Source organism: Bos grunniens, chromosome 4 (genome assembly GCF_055505025.1).
Source record: "Bos grunniens cultivar Pamir isolate PY7600 chromosome 4, Bosgru_T2T1.0, whole genome shotgun sequence".
Lineage (NCBI taxonomy): Eukaryota > Metazoa > Chordata > Mammalia > Artiodactyla > Bovidae > Bos > Bos grunniens.
Window position 1 is genome coordinate 42,806,740 of NC_141168.1, and position 13,102 is coordinate 42,819,841.

The following is a 13,102-nucleotide window of genomic DNA, read 5'->3' on the forward strand; positions in this document are numbered from 1 at the left end:
AACCCCTTCCCTGAATTAAAAGACTACGAAGGTAAACATTTTAAAAATTAAGCTTTCTAACCAGTTTTGGCTCTGGAGTCTTAGAATAACCAAGTGTTTCTAGAAGAAAACTTTCTGTTCTGAACTCAGGATAATCATGAGGAAAGAACCTGGCAGGAGGCAACTTTCCCCCGGGTAAAGGTGAGTTAGGAATGCTGATAAAAGGCTGTCCAGTGTTGATAATAGATCCAAGTACCTGGTAGTGATTCCAGGAAAACAGTGACTACCTGAAAGAGATCCTGGTGCCAATAAAAAGGACTGCGCTCAGTCGCTCAGTTGTTTCTGACCTGTGACACCATGGACTACAGCCCGCCAGGCTCCTCTGTCCATGAAGTTTTCCAGGCAAGGATACTGCAGTGGGTTGCCATTTCCTACTCCAACGGATCTTCTTAACCCAGGGACTGAACCTGCGTCTCCTGCACTGGCAGGTGGATTCTTTACCACTGAGCCACCTAGAAAGCTCCTTAACATTTTTTTTTTTTAAATAATGAAATATAGGATGAAAACAAAATGTAGCTTAAGAGGGCACCAGGCGACCTGACATGAAATTTTTAAATCCCATTTAAAACACCTATAAAGACACACACAAGAAAAGACAGAAAGCAGAGCCTACTTCAGACAGTAATATATTACTAAAATCTGGGAGAAAGTTCCACTTACTAGTGTGAAAGAAGACACAGTTCAGTGGCCAACCGCAGCCCCACCTACCTCTGAAGGGTAAGAGCACAGCTGCCAGGAAGTGCGTGGGAAGAAGGCGCAGCCCTTCACCTCTCTCCACCCCCAGCCCAGGGTTCCTGGGTTTGCAGCAATCAGGAAACAGGCAGCCAGCCCCACACTGGGTGAGCCCTGACAGCCACGATCCCTTCCCCATCCAGAAGTTCTATATCCATTCAGAGGCTACAATCCTAGTCAGTAAAACTTCACAGCAAGTAGAGAAAGGACTGGCACTGGCAACAATTTACTCCAAGAAATAAAATAATATGAAGAAGAGCATTGATTTGGACACATCCTTAGTTATTGAAAGACACTGCCTGTAAGAACCAAGTAAGATGGGCTTCCCTGTTGGCTCAGACAGTAAAGAATCTGCGTGAAATATAAGAGACCTGGGTTCAACCCGTGAGTTGGGAAGATCCCCTGGAGGAGGGCAAGGCAACCCATTCCGATATTCTTGCCTGGAGAATCCCCAGGGGCAGAGGAGCCTGGTAGGCTACAGTTCATGGGGTCACAAAAAGTCAGACACGACTGACTGACTAAGAACACACAAGATGGGAATAAAGAGACATCATGCTAAGAAGGAAACAGAAGAAACTCAGGTAAGATTCCAAGGAAACTCGAAAATGCAACAGCACACCTGACACTGAAGTGAAGTCACTCAGTCGTGTCCGACTCTTTGGGACCCCATGGACTGTAGCCCACCAGGCTCCTCAATCCATGGAATTTTCCGGGCAAGAGTACTGGAGTGGGTTGCCATTTCCTTCTCCAGGGGATCTTCCCAACCCAGGGATTGAACCCAGGTCTCCTGCATTGCAGGCATATGCTTTACCATCTGAGCCACCCTGACATTAGCGCTTGAGAAAAACATCAGAATTAACATGACCAGAAAAGCTGAATTCATAATAAGGAAGTTACATTCAAGAAGTTACATTCAAGTCTTCCCTTGAAGACTGGCCCAGTGGCCCAGTGGTTAAGACTCCATCTTCCAATGCATGGGGTGCATGTTTGATCCTTGGTTGATCACAGAACTAAGATTTCACATGTTATGTGGTGTGGCCAAAAGTTAACAAAAGTTTTCCCATAATGTACAATAAAAGAGCAAAAACAGAGTAAATGACAAATGCCAATTTCAGAACTAAGATCTAACAAACCTGATCATCATAACTGCTGTTAAACTGAAGACAAGACAAAACAGAATTATACTAGAAGAAAACAAAATTGAAAAAAGACAAAAATGTACATCATCTTCCAGATCTATTCACCAACCCTCACTGGCAAAAACTTTTTATTACAGGGGGAGAAAAAAAATCCCAGTACCCTAAAACAGTATACCCATAAATGACAATAAATTTCCCAAGACAAAAGAATAATAACAATAAATTCCTGGGAAGCACTGAGTGTAATCCAAGACCTCTAAAACCAGGAATTCCCTGGCAATTCAGTGATTAAGACAGCTCTTTGACTGCTAGGGGCGCTGGTCAAGGAACTAAGATCCCACAAGCCATGTGGTATGGCCAAGAACAAACAAACAAACAAAAACTTTACAGCCAATCAAACTCTGTGAAGACAGAGGAAGTCATTATGTATTTGGAAAGAACCCAGATGTTACATAATCCACATAGCCTTCCTGAAACATTAAAGATATGTTACATTTTATCAAAAAACAAATCCAAATTATCTAGGAAAAAAAGTGTATTAGGAAAGACAGTATGCAATTAATTAGATTTAATTAGATCTAGATGAACTCCGGGAGTTGGTGATGGACAGGGAGGCCTGGTGTGCTGTGATTCATGGGGTCGCAAAGAGTCGGACATGACTGAGCAACTGAACTAACTAACTAGATCTAGATTTAATTAGATCCAATTAATTAGATCTAAAAAATTATTGTTTATGCTGTTACAAAATGAATTAAAACATCTAAAACTTTTAAAAAGATATATATAATATTCAAATTTATAACATGGCCTAAAATTCCACATAATATATATAAAACATAAGTAAAATCATGCTGAAGCCCCCAATCATCATAACTTATTCCATGGTGCAGCCTGCAAGGCTCCTCTCTCCATAGAATTTTCCAGGGAAAAATACTAGAGTGGGTTGCCTTTCCCTTCTCCAGGGGATCTTCCCAATCCAGAGATCAAACCCAGGTCTCCTGCATTACAGGCAGATTCTTTATCATCTGAGCCAAATTGGAGTACAAGTACTATTACTTTTCTTGATGTTGATACAGAAGTTAATAGAATTAAAAGCATATGCAAATTCACAAAAGGAAGTAAAAGTCTGAGCCCTAAGAACAATATCATGTCAATTAAAATAAATGTGAAGGGTTTAGACTCTCATATTGTGGTAAATAGGCTCCCAGGATGCCCTCAGTGAACCACGCTTCCTGGTATTCGCACCTTGATATGAATCGGGCCTGGCTCTAGGACTCCTTCAGCCAACAGAATGAGGCCAAACTGACCCTGCGGCAGTTCTATGCCTCAGCTTTGAGGAGGCCTGGCAGCTTTCACTTCAGCACTGTTGGGAGTCCCAAGCCATCATATAAAAAGTATGGTTACTCTGCCCTACTGTAGAGATCACATAAAAAGAGTAAGTGAAGACGCCACAGGTAAGGGAGAGGACTGAGACTACATAGTAGGTAGACAGATAAACAGTATGCCCCACTGTCCCAAGAACTATCCCTGCACCAAGGCACTAATAACCACGTGAATGAGCCTTCGTGGACATTCTAGTCCTAGTGAGCCACCAGATGACTGCAGTACCAGCTGAATAACCATGGAACAGAAGAACTATCCAGCTATTCCAACTATAAATCAGGAGAGTTATCAAAATAGTTCTAGCTTAAAGCCACTAAGTTTCGAGATGGTTTGTTATGCAGCAACAGAGAACCAAAACATCTTTTAAAAGCTTTTCTAAAAGGATTTTTAAAAAATCAACTCTTTCAAATTTACATTATTTTTAAGAGTAACAATCTAAAATGCAATGAAGGCTTAAAAACAGAAGACTTGGCATATTCATACAAAAACAAAGCAGAGTGGAAACAAAGAGTCAGTTCAAGGCAAAAAGCACTACTTGGGATAAAAATAGACAAAAATACAATAGTTATAAAAATTGGTGGCAAACAACACTAAAATATACTGCCAAAAACAACTAAAGATAAAATTTAAAAAACTGAAAACCACCATAGTAGGAGACCAACATGTCATTTCCCATCTTTAACAAATCCAATTAACAAAAAAGCAATCGAGAACAGGGAATTTGCATAATTTTTTTGAACCTTGCAAGCTCAATGTGTGTGTGTATCGATACATATTTGAACATACTGAAACTTTGCAGTGTCTTAACAGGCGGCATTCCTTCCATAAGGCTTTGTGGGACTGATGCAAACATTCTCCTGTTTTCACTGCCCAACCCTGTGACAACTTCTTGGAGAATAAATCTGTATGGCTCATGAGAGGGCAAAACAAGTATAAATCAGTAATTAGATGTCTTAAACCAATTAATCTGAGCCATTGTAGAAATTCATCTCATACTATTACAAGTGGCTATTATCCTTAATTTTGAAGATAAAATGGTAAAATTTTGAAACTGAGTTTTAAATAAGAAGATGGAAGAACATAAATCAGTTTAATACCATTTTCATTAAGAATAAAACAAACTAACAATGTTAACAGTGGTTATCCATTCAATCAACAGATATTTGTCCTCCAAAATACCAAGCATCATATTGTGCACTGGAAATACAGTAGAAAGCAAGACAGTTGTTTGTGGATTTTACACTGTAGTGGGAGGAGATATACAATAAACAATAAGACTATTTTAGTTAGTGATGAATACTTTAGGAAAAAATAGTGTCAAGAGAATGAGAAGACAAGCCACAGACTAGGAGGAAATATTTGCAAAAGACGTATCTGATAAAAGACTTTTATCTAAAATATACAAAGAATCATAAAACTCATTAAGAAAACGAATTAATTAAAAATGGGCAAAATTTCTGAACAGTTCAACAAAAAGAAATTCAGATGACATAAGCATTCAAAAGACAATGTCAAATGTTACTTGGAAATTACAAATTGAAACAACAATGAGATACCATTATGTATCTATTAGAACTACTAAAATCCAAAACATTGACAACACTAAATGCTGGATGTGGAACAACCACTGCTGGTGGGAGTGTACCTCCACTTTGGAGGACAGTTTGACAGTTCCTTACAAAAGTATGCTACTCACTTACTTACATATGTACAACATAAACGTGACATGCTAGAGTATGAAAATGGGAAAGAGCAACTTCAGCTGTGGAGTGAGGGAAGGCCTCTCTACCAAGTTCGGAGTTGAGACTGAAGGAGTAATCTGAAAACCAGGGGAAGGGCTAAGGCCCTAAAGCACCCACCAGCTTGGTTTGTTCAAAGCAGCAGGAAGCAGACTAGTGTGGTAAATGAGGGTGGGCAGGGTCTTTACCACATAAAGCTTTGTAGGGTATGCTATTGAGTTTGAATTTTATTCCAAGTATAATGAGAAACTGCTGAAGATTTCTATCAGGTTTTGTTTTGGGGGGTGTACTTTTTAGACTTCTCTAGAAGGGGAAAGACGGAAGGAGAAAGTCTAATTACAAGCCTATTGCAGCAGTCCACACTGAAGATGATGGCAATGAGAAGATGAGCTGGTAGCAGTGGAGACGCAAAGAAGGCAACAGATGTCTGATAGGAAGCAAAATAACAAGGGTGCAGGACAAGGCACGTAGCAGACGGACTTCACAGAATTTATCATCACACGTAAACCTCTTCACAAATACCTTGAGCATTCAAAACTACCATGCAGTTAGAATTTAGAAATGATAAAAAAGAGTCTTGGGAGAAAGCTTTAAACAGTAAACTAGGATTCCTAAAATGTGAACATCAACATTTTAAGAATCCATGAACTAAAATGGACGGGAATGGGCGAATTTAATTCAGATGAACATTATATCCACTACTGTGGGCAAGAATCCCTTAGAAGGAATAGAGCAGCTCTCATAGAAAACAAGAGTCTGAAATGCAGCACTTGGATGCAATCTCAAAAATGACAGAATGATCTTGGTTCACTTCTAAGGCAAACCATTAACATCACAGTAATCCAAGGCTATGTCCCAACCTCTAATGCTGAAGAAGCTGAAGTTGAACAATTTTATGAAGACCTACAAGACCTCCTAGAACTAACACCAAAAAAAGATGTCCATTTCATCATAGGGGACTGGAATGCAAAAGTAGGAAGTTAAGAGATAACTGGAATAACAGGCAAGTTTGGCCTTGGAGTACAAAATGAAGCAGTACAAAGGTTAACAGAGTTTTGCCAAGAGAACACACTGGTCATAGCAAACACCCTCTTCCAACAAGACAAGAGACAACTCTACATATGGACATCACCAGACGGTCAGTACCAAAATCAGACTGATTATATTTTTTGCAACCAAAGATGGAGAAACTCTGTACAGTCAGCAAAAAATAAATAAATAAATAAATAAATAAAAGACCTGGAGCTGCCTGTGGCTCAGATCACTAGCTCCTTACTGAAAAATTCAGGCTCAAAATGAAGAAAGTATGGAGAACCACTAGGCCATTCACGTATGGCCTAAATCAAATCCCTTATGATTATAAAAGGGCTTCCCTTGTAGCTCAGTCAGTAAAGAATCTGCCTGCAGTGTAGGAGACCAGGGTTCAACCCATGGGTTGGGAATATCCCCTGGAGAAGGAAATGGCAACCCACTCCAGTATCCTTGCCTGGAAAATCTCATGGACACAGGAGCCTGGTGGGCTGCAGTCCATGGGGTCGCAAAGAGTTGGGCACGACTGAGCAACTAACACTTACTTACTTTAAAATTATACAGTGGAGGTGACGAATAGATTCAAGGGACTAGATCTGGTACACAGAGTGCCTGAAGAACTATGGACAGAGGTTTGCAACACTGTACAGGAGGTAATGACCAAAACCATACCCAAAAAAAGGAAGTTCAAGAAGGCAAGGTGGTTGTCTGAGGAGGCCTTACAAATAGCTAAGAAAAGAGAAGCAAAAAGCAAAGGAGAAAGTGAAAGATATACCCAACTGAATGCAGAGTTACAAAAAACAGCAAGGAGAGATAAAAAAGCCTTCTCAAGTGACCAATGCAAAGAGAGAGGAAAACAACAGAATGGGAAAGACTAGAGATCTCTTCAAGAAAATTGGAGATACCAAGGGAATATTTCAAACAAAGATGGGCACAATAAAGGACAAAAATGGCAAGAACCTAACAGAAGCAGAGGATATTAAAAAGAGGTGGTAAGAATACACAGAAGAACTGTACAAAAAAGCTCTTAATGATCTAGATAACCATGATGGTGTGGTCACTCACCTAGAGCCAGACATCCTGGAGTGTGAAGTCAAGCGCGCCTTAAGAAGCACTACTACGAACAAAGCTAATGGAGGTGATGGAATTCCACCTGAGCTATTTCAAATCTTAAAAGATGATGCTGTTAAAAGATGATGCTGCACTCATTATGCCAGCAAATTTGGAAAATTCAGTGGTACCCACAGGACTGGAAAAGGTCAGTTGCCATTCCAATCCCAAAGAAAGGCAATGCCAAAGAATGTTCAAATTACTGTACAATTACACTCATTTCACATGCCAGCATAATTATGCTCAAAATTCTCCAAGCTAGGCTTCAACAGTACATGAACCAAGAAATTCCAGATGTACAAGCTGGATTTAGAAAAAGCAGAGGAACCAGAGATGAAATTGCCAACATATGCTGGATCATAGAAAAAGCAAGGGAATTCCAAAAAAACATCTACTTCTGCTTCATTGACTATGCTGAAGCCTTTGATGGTGTGGATCATAACAAACTGTGGAATATTTTTAATGAGATGGAAGTAACAAACCACCTTTCCTGCCTCCAGAGAAACCTGTATGCAGGACAAGAAGCAACAGTTAGAACCAGATATGGAACAAGGACTGCTTCAAAATTGAGAAAGGAGTTCATCAAGGATATATATTGTCACCCTGCTTATTTAACTTATATGTAGAGTACACCACATGAAATGTTGGGCTGGATGAATCACAAGCTGGAATCAAGACTGCAGGGAGAAATATCAACAACCTCAGATATGCAGATGACACCACTTTAAAGATAGAAAGTGAACAGGAACTAAAAAACCTTGTGATGAAGGTGAAAGAGGAGAGAGAAAAAGCTGACTTAAAACTCAACATTCAAAAAACTAAGATCATGGCATCTGGTCCTATCACTTCATGGCAAATAGATGGGGAAAATGTAGAAAGTGTCAGATTTCATTTTCCTGGGTTCCAAAATCACCGTGGATGGTGACTGTAGACACAAAATTAAGATGCTTGCTGCTTGGAAGAATAGTTATGAAAAACCTAGACAGTGTATTAAAAGCCAGACACATCACTTTGCCAACAAAGGTCCATATAGCCAAAGCTAAGGTTTTTTCAGTAGTCATATATGGATATGAGAGTTGGGCCATAAAGAAAGCTGACTGCCAAAGATTTGACGCTTTCAATCTGTGGTGCTGGAGAAGACTCTTAAGAGTTCCTTGGACAACAAGGAGATCAAACCAGTTAATCCTAAAGGAAATCAATCCTGAGTATTCACTGGAAGGACTGATGCTGAAGCCGAAGCTCCAATACTTTGGCCACCTGATGTGAAGAGCCAACTCACTGGAAAAGCCCTGATGCTGGGAAAGATAGAGGGCAAGAGGAGAAGGGGAGACAGAGGATAAGATGGTTGGATGGCATCACTGACTCAATGGACATGTGTTTGAACAAACTCAGGGAGATGGTGAAGGACAGAGAAGCCTGGCGTGCTGCAGTTCATGGGGTCGCAGAGTTGTACACAACTTAGCAACTGAACAACAAGGATTCCTAAATCTGACTACTTGTGATGTCTCATCTGTTTGAACAAAATACATTTCAAGACCATTCTACCAAAGATTTGAAAACACAGCAAGATAACTGAGTATTTTCCAGCATCCAAAACTTCAAATAATAGACTGATTCATAACTATTTTGCAAGTATGAGTAAGGCAAACCCTATAAAACATTTACTTCAGCATTTCTATTAAAAGCTCCCATTTTATAAAAAGAAAAGTAAAATAGTTTGTTATGGGGGATTAGATGATTTCGAATCTGGGAGTCTGTGGTCTCCTCTATTATCCCTGAAGTCCTCCGCTTATTTGCACAAACTCAGTTCTCTGTTTCCTGTTGCCTCTCTGGCCAGGCCCCTTCAGTTTCTTGCGTCATCTTTCATCCTCTCGCCATCTTATATTCTCCCTTATTCTGTGTTATGGACAGAACTTGCCCTCCCACGGCCCACCCACCACATTCATATGTTGAAGCCTTAATACTCAGAATGTAATTGTATTTGAAAATAAGGTCTTTAAAGAGGTAATTAGGGCTTCCTTGATAGCTCAGTTGGTAAAGAATCTGCTTGCAGCACAGGAGACCCCGGTTTGATTCATGGGTCAGGAAGATCAGCTGGAAAAGGGATAGGCTACCCACTCCAGTACTTTGGGGCTTCCCTTGTGGCTCAGCTGGTAAAGAATCCACCTACAATGCAGGAGACCTGGGTTTGATCGCTGGTTGGGAAGATCCCCTGGAGAAGGGAAAGGCTACCCACTCCAGTGTTCTGGCCTGGAGAATTCCATGGACTGTATAGTCCATGGGGTCGCAAAGAGTTGGACACAACTGAGCGACTTTCACTTTCTTTTTCACTTCAAAGAGGTAATTAAGTTAAAATGAGGTCTTTAGGGTAAGCCCTAATCCAATAATGACTGGTGTCCTTATAAGATGAAATTTGTACAGGGACACGTAGGCAAACGGAGGAAGGACCGAGTGAAGACAAATGGAGAAGGTGGCCATCTACAAGCAAAGGAGAGAGGCCTCAGAAGAAACCAAAATTGGTTACACCTCTAGAACTGTGAGGAAATCAATTTATGTTGTTTAAGCCATCCAGGCTGTTGTGTTTTGTCATGGTGGTCATAATAAACTAACATACACCATTTCCCCTCTTTCACCAAATTTCATTCCCATCAAAATCTTCACCTAAGATGTTATTCAGTGACTTGAGTCTGGGTCTACTAAGATTCCTAAATTTCTATCTCTAGGCCAGGCATCCCTGGGGGCTTAAACTAAATCTCTCTTCAACACTTATCCATATCCCCAAGTGAGCTCCTTTCCCTCCTCTCCTCTTTGTGCCAGCTCTCCCTTACCTGAATTCCCTACTGCAGTGGATGGAACCGACACAGGCAGTCCCTGCAGATAAGTAAGGCATCCAGGAGTCATCTTCATAAAAACAAAAATAGCTACCACATATTTACTAAACATGTGAGAGCTTTACACACATCTCCTCAAAGAAACCAGAACACTCATACACTGCTGCTAGAGTATAACCACCATGGACAACTATTTGACAGTATCTACTAAAGTGTACAGGTACATACACACATACATCAAAAAGCACATATAAGAATGTTCATAGCCATATTATTTATAATAGGCCCCAAATAAGAATGGAGAAGAAAACAGCAATGAAAATGAACAAGTGAGAATAAACCTTACAAACACTATATTGAGCAAGAGAAGTCTGGATCCAATATTGCACACTGAATAATTCTCAGCACATAAAATGTTTTTCCTCCCCAAACAGTGCATGCGTGTGTGTGTGTGTGTACACACGCACGCATGGTAAAAAAACACACAACATACGATGACATCAGCAAGAAGGCACAGTAACAGACCCCAGCCTCCATCTCCCAACAAAGAACAATTAGCCAGCTATCCATAAAAGAAAATAGCTCCTGGGGAGTTCACGGAGTCACCTAAGAACCATCAGCAACATAGTAGAAGAAAAAGCCTGAGAATAACTGCACAAAAAAGGTAAAAAGATTGATTTGCCTTTACCAGCCCATCCCCAGGCCTGCATTGCTCAGTGCTAAGAGGGAAGGAACTTCCCCATGGGAGAGAGTTCTCCTTACCAGGAAAAGGGAAGCAGGTGAGCAACCAGCTTTCCCAGCCTTCCAGGGCACTGCACATAGGATCTGCTGCAGTTTCACCCCACCAGAGACTAGCAAAGCTGACCTGTATAGAGAGGGCTCAGAAAGGGAGGAAGGGCCAGGGCTTCAGCCATGCAGCAGGAGTAACACAGTTCCCAGTGGCCTGATCTGCAGAAGATCCCAGAAGCCTTCACCTCTGAGGACAACAACAGGCCTTGTGGACACTGCAGATCTGGCATCTTCATCCCTGAGGACTTCACTGTGGACCCCAGCAGATGGCTCCAGGCAGGACCCCGGTAGCCTTCACAGCTGACAAAACCAATAGCCAGTACAGCCACTGTGGACCCCCTGCAGGCTTCACCACTGAGATTCTCACCCGTAGGTTTTTTCATATTCACAGTCAACAGGGCCCATGTCCCTCCCTATTCCTTCCCCCAACCTCCTGCTTGAGCCCAGGATCCTCACCAGCAGCCAACTCTGGCTGCTACTGCTGCATGAGAGCAAGGCACCAGCCTGCCCCATGGCTAGTCCTGGCAGCCACACACATGCACATCAACAGGTAAGGCCCACATAAGACTCTGACTCCCGTCACGGGTCTGCACAGCTTCACATGCTGGCAGCTAGCCCCTGCAGGCCACTGGCCTCAGTTCCTGTCACAAGCCTCCAATGCCATGTACATGCCTGTGGCAAGGCCCTGAAGCCACACAAGTGTTTGCTGACAGCCTGGGTCCCCACAGCTGCTCAGGCACCCAGAGCAGGCCCAACTCCTGTCACTGGCCTGCACTCACATGTGCCCAAGATTGACCCAGAAGCCACACCCCTATACTCAACCACCTTGATTCCAGATGTTGTTTAGTCACAAAGTCAGGTCCAACTCTCTGCCACCACATGAACTGCAGCCCACCAGGCTCCACTGTCCACAGGATTTCCCAGGCAAGAATACTAGAGTGGGTTGCCATTTCCTTCTCCAGGGATCTTCCTAACCCAGGGATCAAACCCACAGCTCCTACATTGGCAGGAGGATTCTTTACCACTGAGCCACCAGGGAAGCCCAGATTCCAGATACCAGCTCCCAAAGTTATGCATGCCCCTGTGGCTAGGTCCTACAGATTTACAAGTAAACTCTAACAGCCAGGTCTCCTAGAGCTGGCCCCAGACACCGCTACTCTGGCCTTGCCACTGCACATGTATCTGCAGCCATTCCTGCCCACTCAGGTATCTGCAGCAGCCCTCGCACTCAAGCATGTACATCCCACCAACTCTGGCCACACCAGGCCACCACCACCACTGCCTGTCCTGGTACCTAACTGCTGGACCTACAGGCACTGCTGAGGACCTCGGGAGCCTTCACAACCACAGTGGACTGCCTCTGTCTCTCAGCAAGGGTCACACAGTTGCCAGTGCAGTAGACTCTGACTGCTTGAACTGACAAGATACCACATACCAGGGGGCCTAGAGATGCCGTACATTTGGCACCTTGCACCACTGGACCCAAGTTTACAGTGCAGTCCAGTGGGCCTCTACCTGGAGGTGAAGGTCTTTCCTTAGTGAAGTCAGTCCATAAAGTCTATGAATACACAGATTCATACACTTTGAATACAGAGATACCTATTCAAGGCTACAGCTGTCAGAAAGAAACAAGGAAAAATGAACCAAACACATACACACGCAAACAGTAAAATTCCAGTAACTGACCTCCCCACAAAATGGAGATAGATAAATTACCTAACAAAGAATTCAGAAAACTATTATAAAGATGGTTGGCAAACTACAGGAGATCACACATAAACAATTTAATGCCATCAGGAAAATCATACAAGAACAAAATGAGATAAATAACAAAGAGATAGAAAAACTAAAAAAGTACCAAACAAATTTTGGAGCTGATCAATACAACCACTGAATTAAAGAATTCAGTGAGAGCTTCAACAGAAGACTAGATCAAACAGAAAAAAACAATTAACTCAAAGACAGGTCATTTGAAAGTATCCAGTGAGAGGCATGAAAATAAAAATGAAGAAGAGGAATGAAGAAAGCCTACAGAACTTATGGGACACCATGACAAAAAATAAACAATGTATTATGGGAGTCCCCAGAGAAGAGACAGAGAAAGGGCTGAAAGCTTATTTACAGATACAACGGTGGAGAACTTTCCAAATTTGGACATCTGAGTTCTTGAAGCTCAGAGGTCTCTAAAAGATTCCATCAAAAGATACCTTCTCCATGATACATTATAATAAAGTGTTAAAAAAAAGTTAAAAATAGAATTACCAAAATATCCAGCAACTCCATTTCTGGGTATATATCCAAAGAAATGAAA

General features: G+C 41.8%; 1 protein-coding gene across 35 annotated transcripts in view; it reads right to left on the reverse strand.

The window, feature by feature from the left end:
* The window catches only part of COA1 (cytochrome c oxidase assembly factor 1), an 80,070-nt gene that overhangs the window by 11,113 nt on the left and 55,855 nt on the right, over positions 1-13,102 (reverse strand). The gene's annotated exons all lie outside the window — the stretch shown is intronic.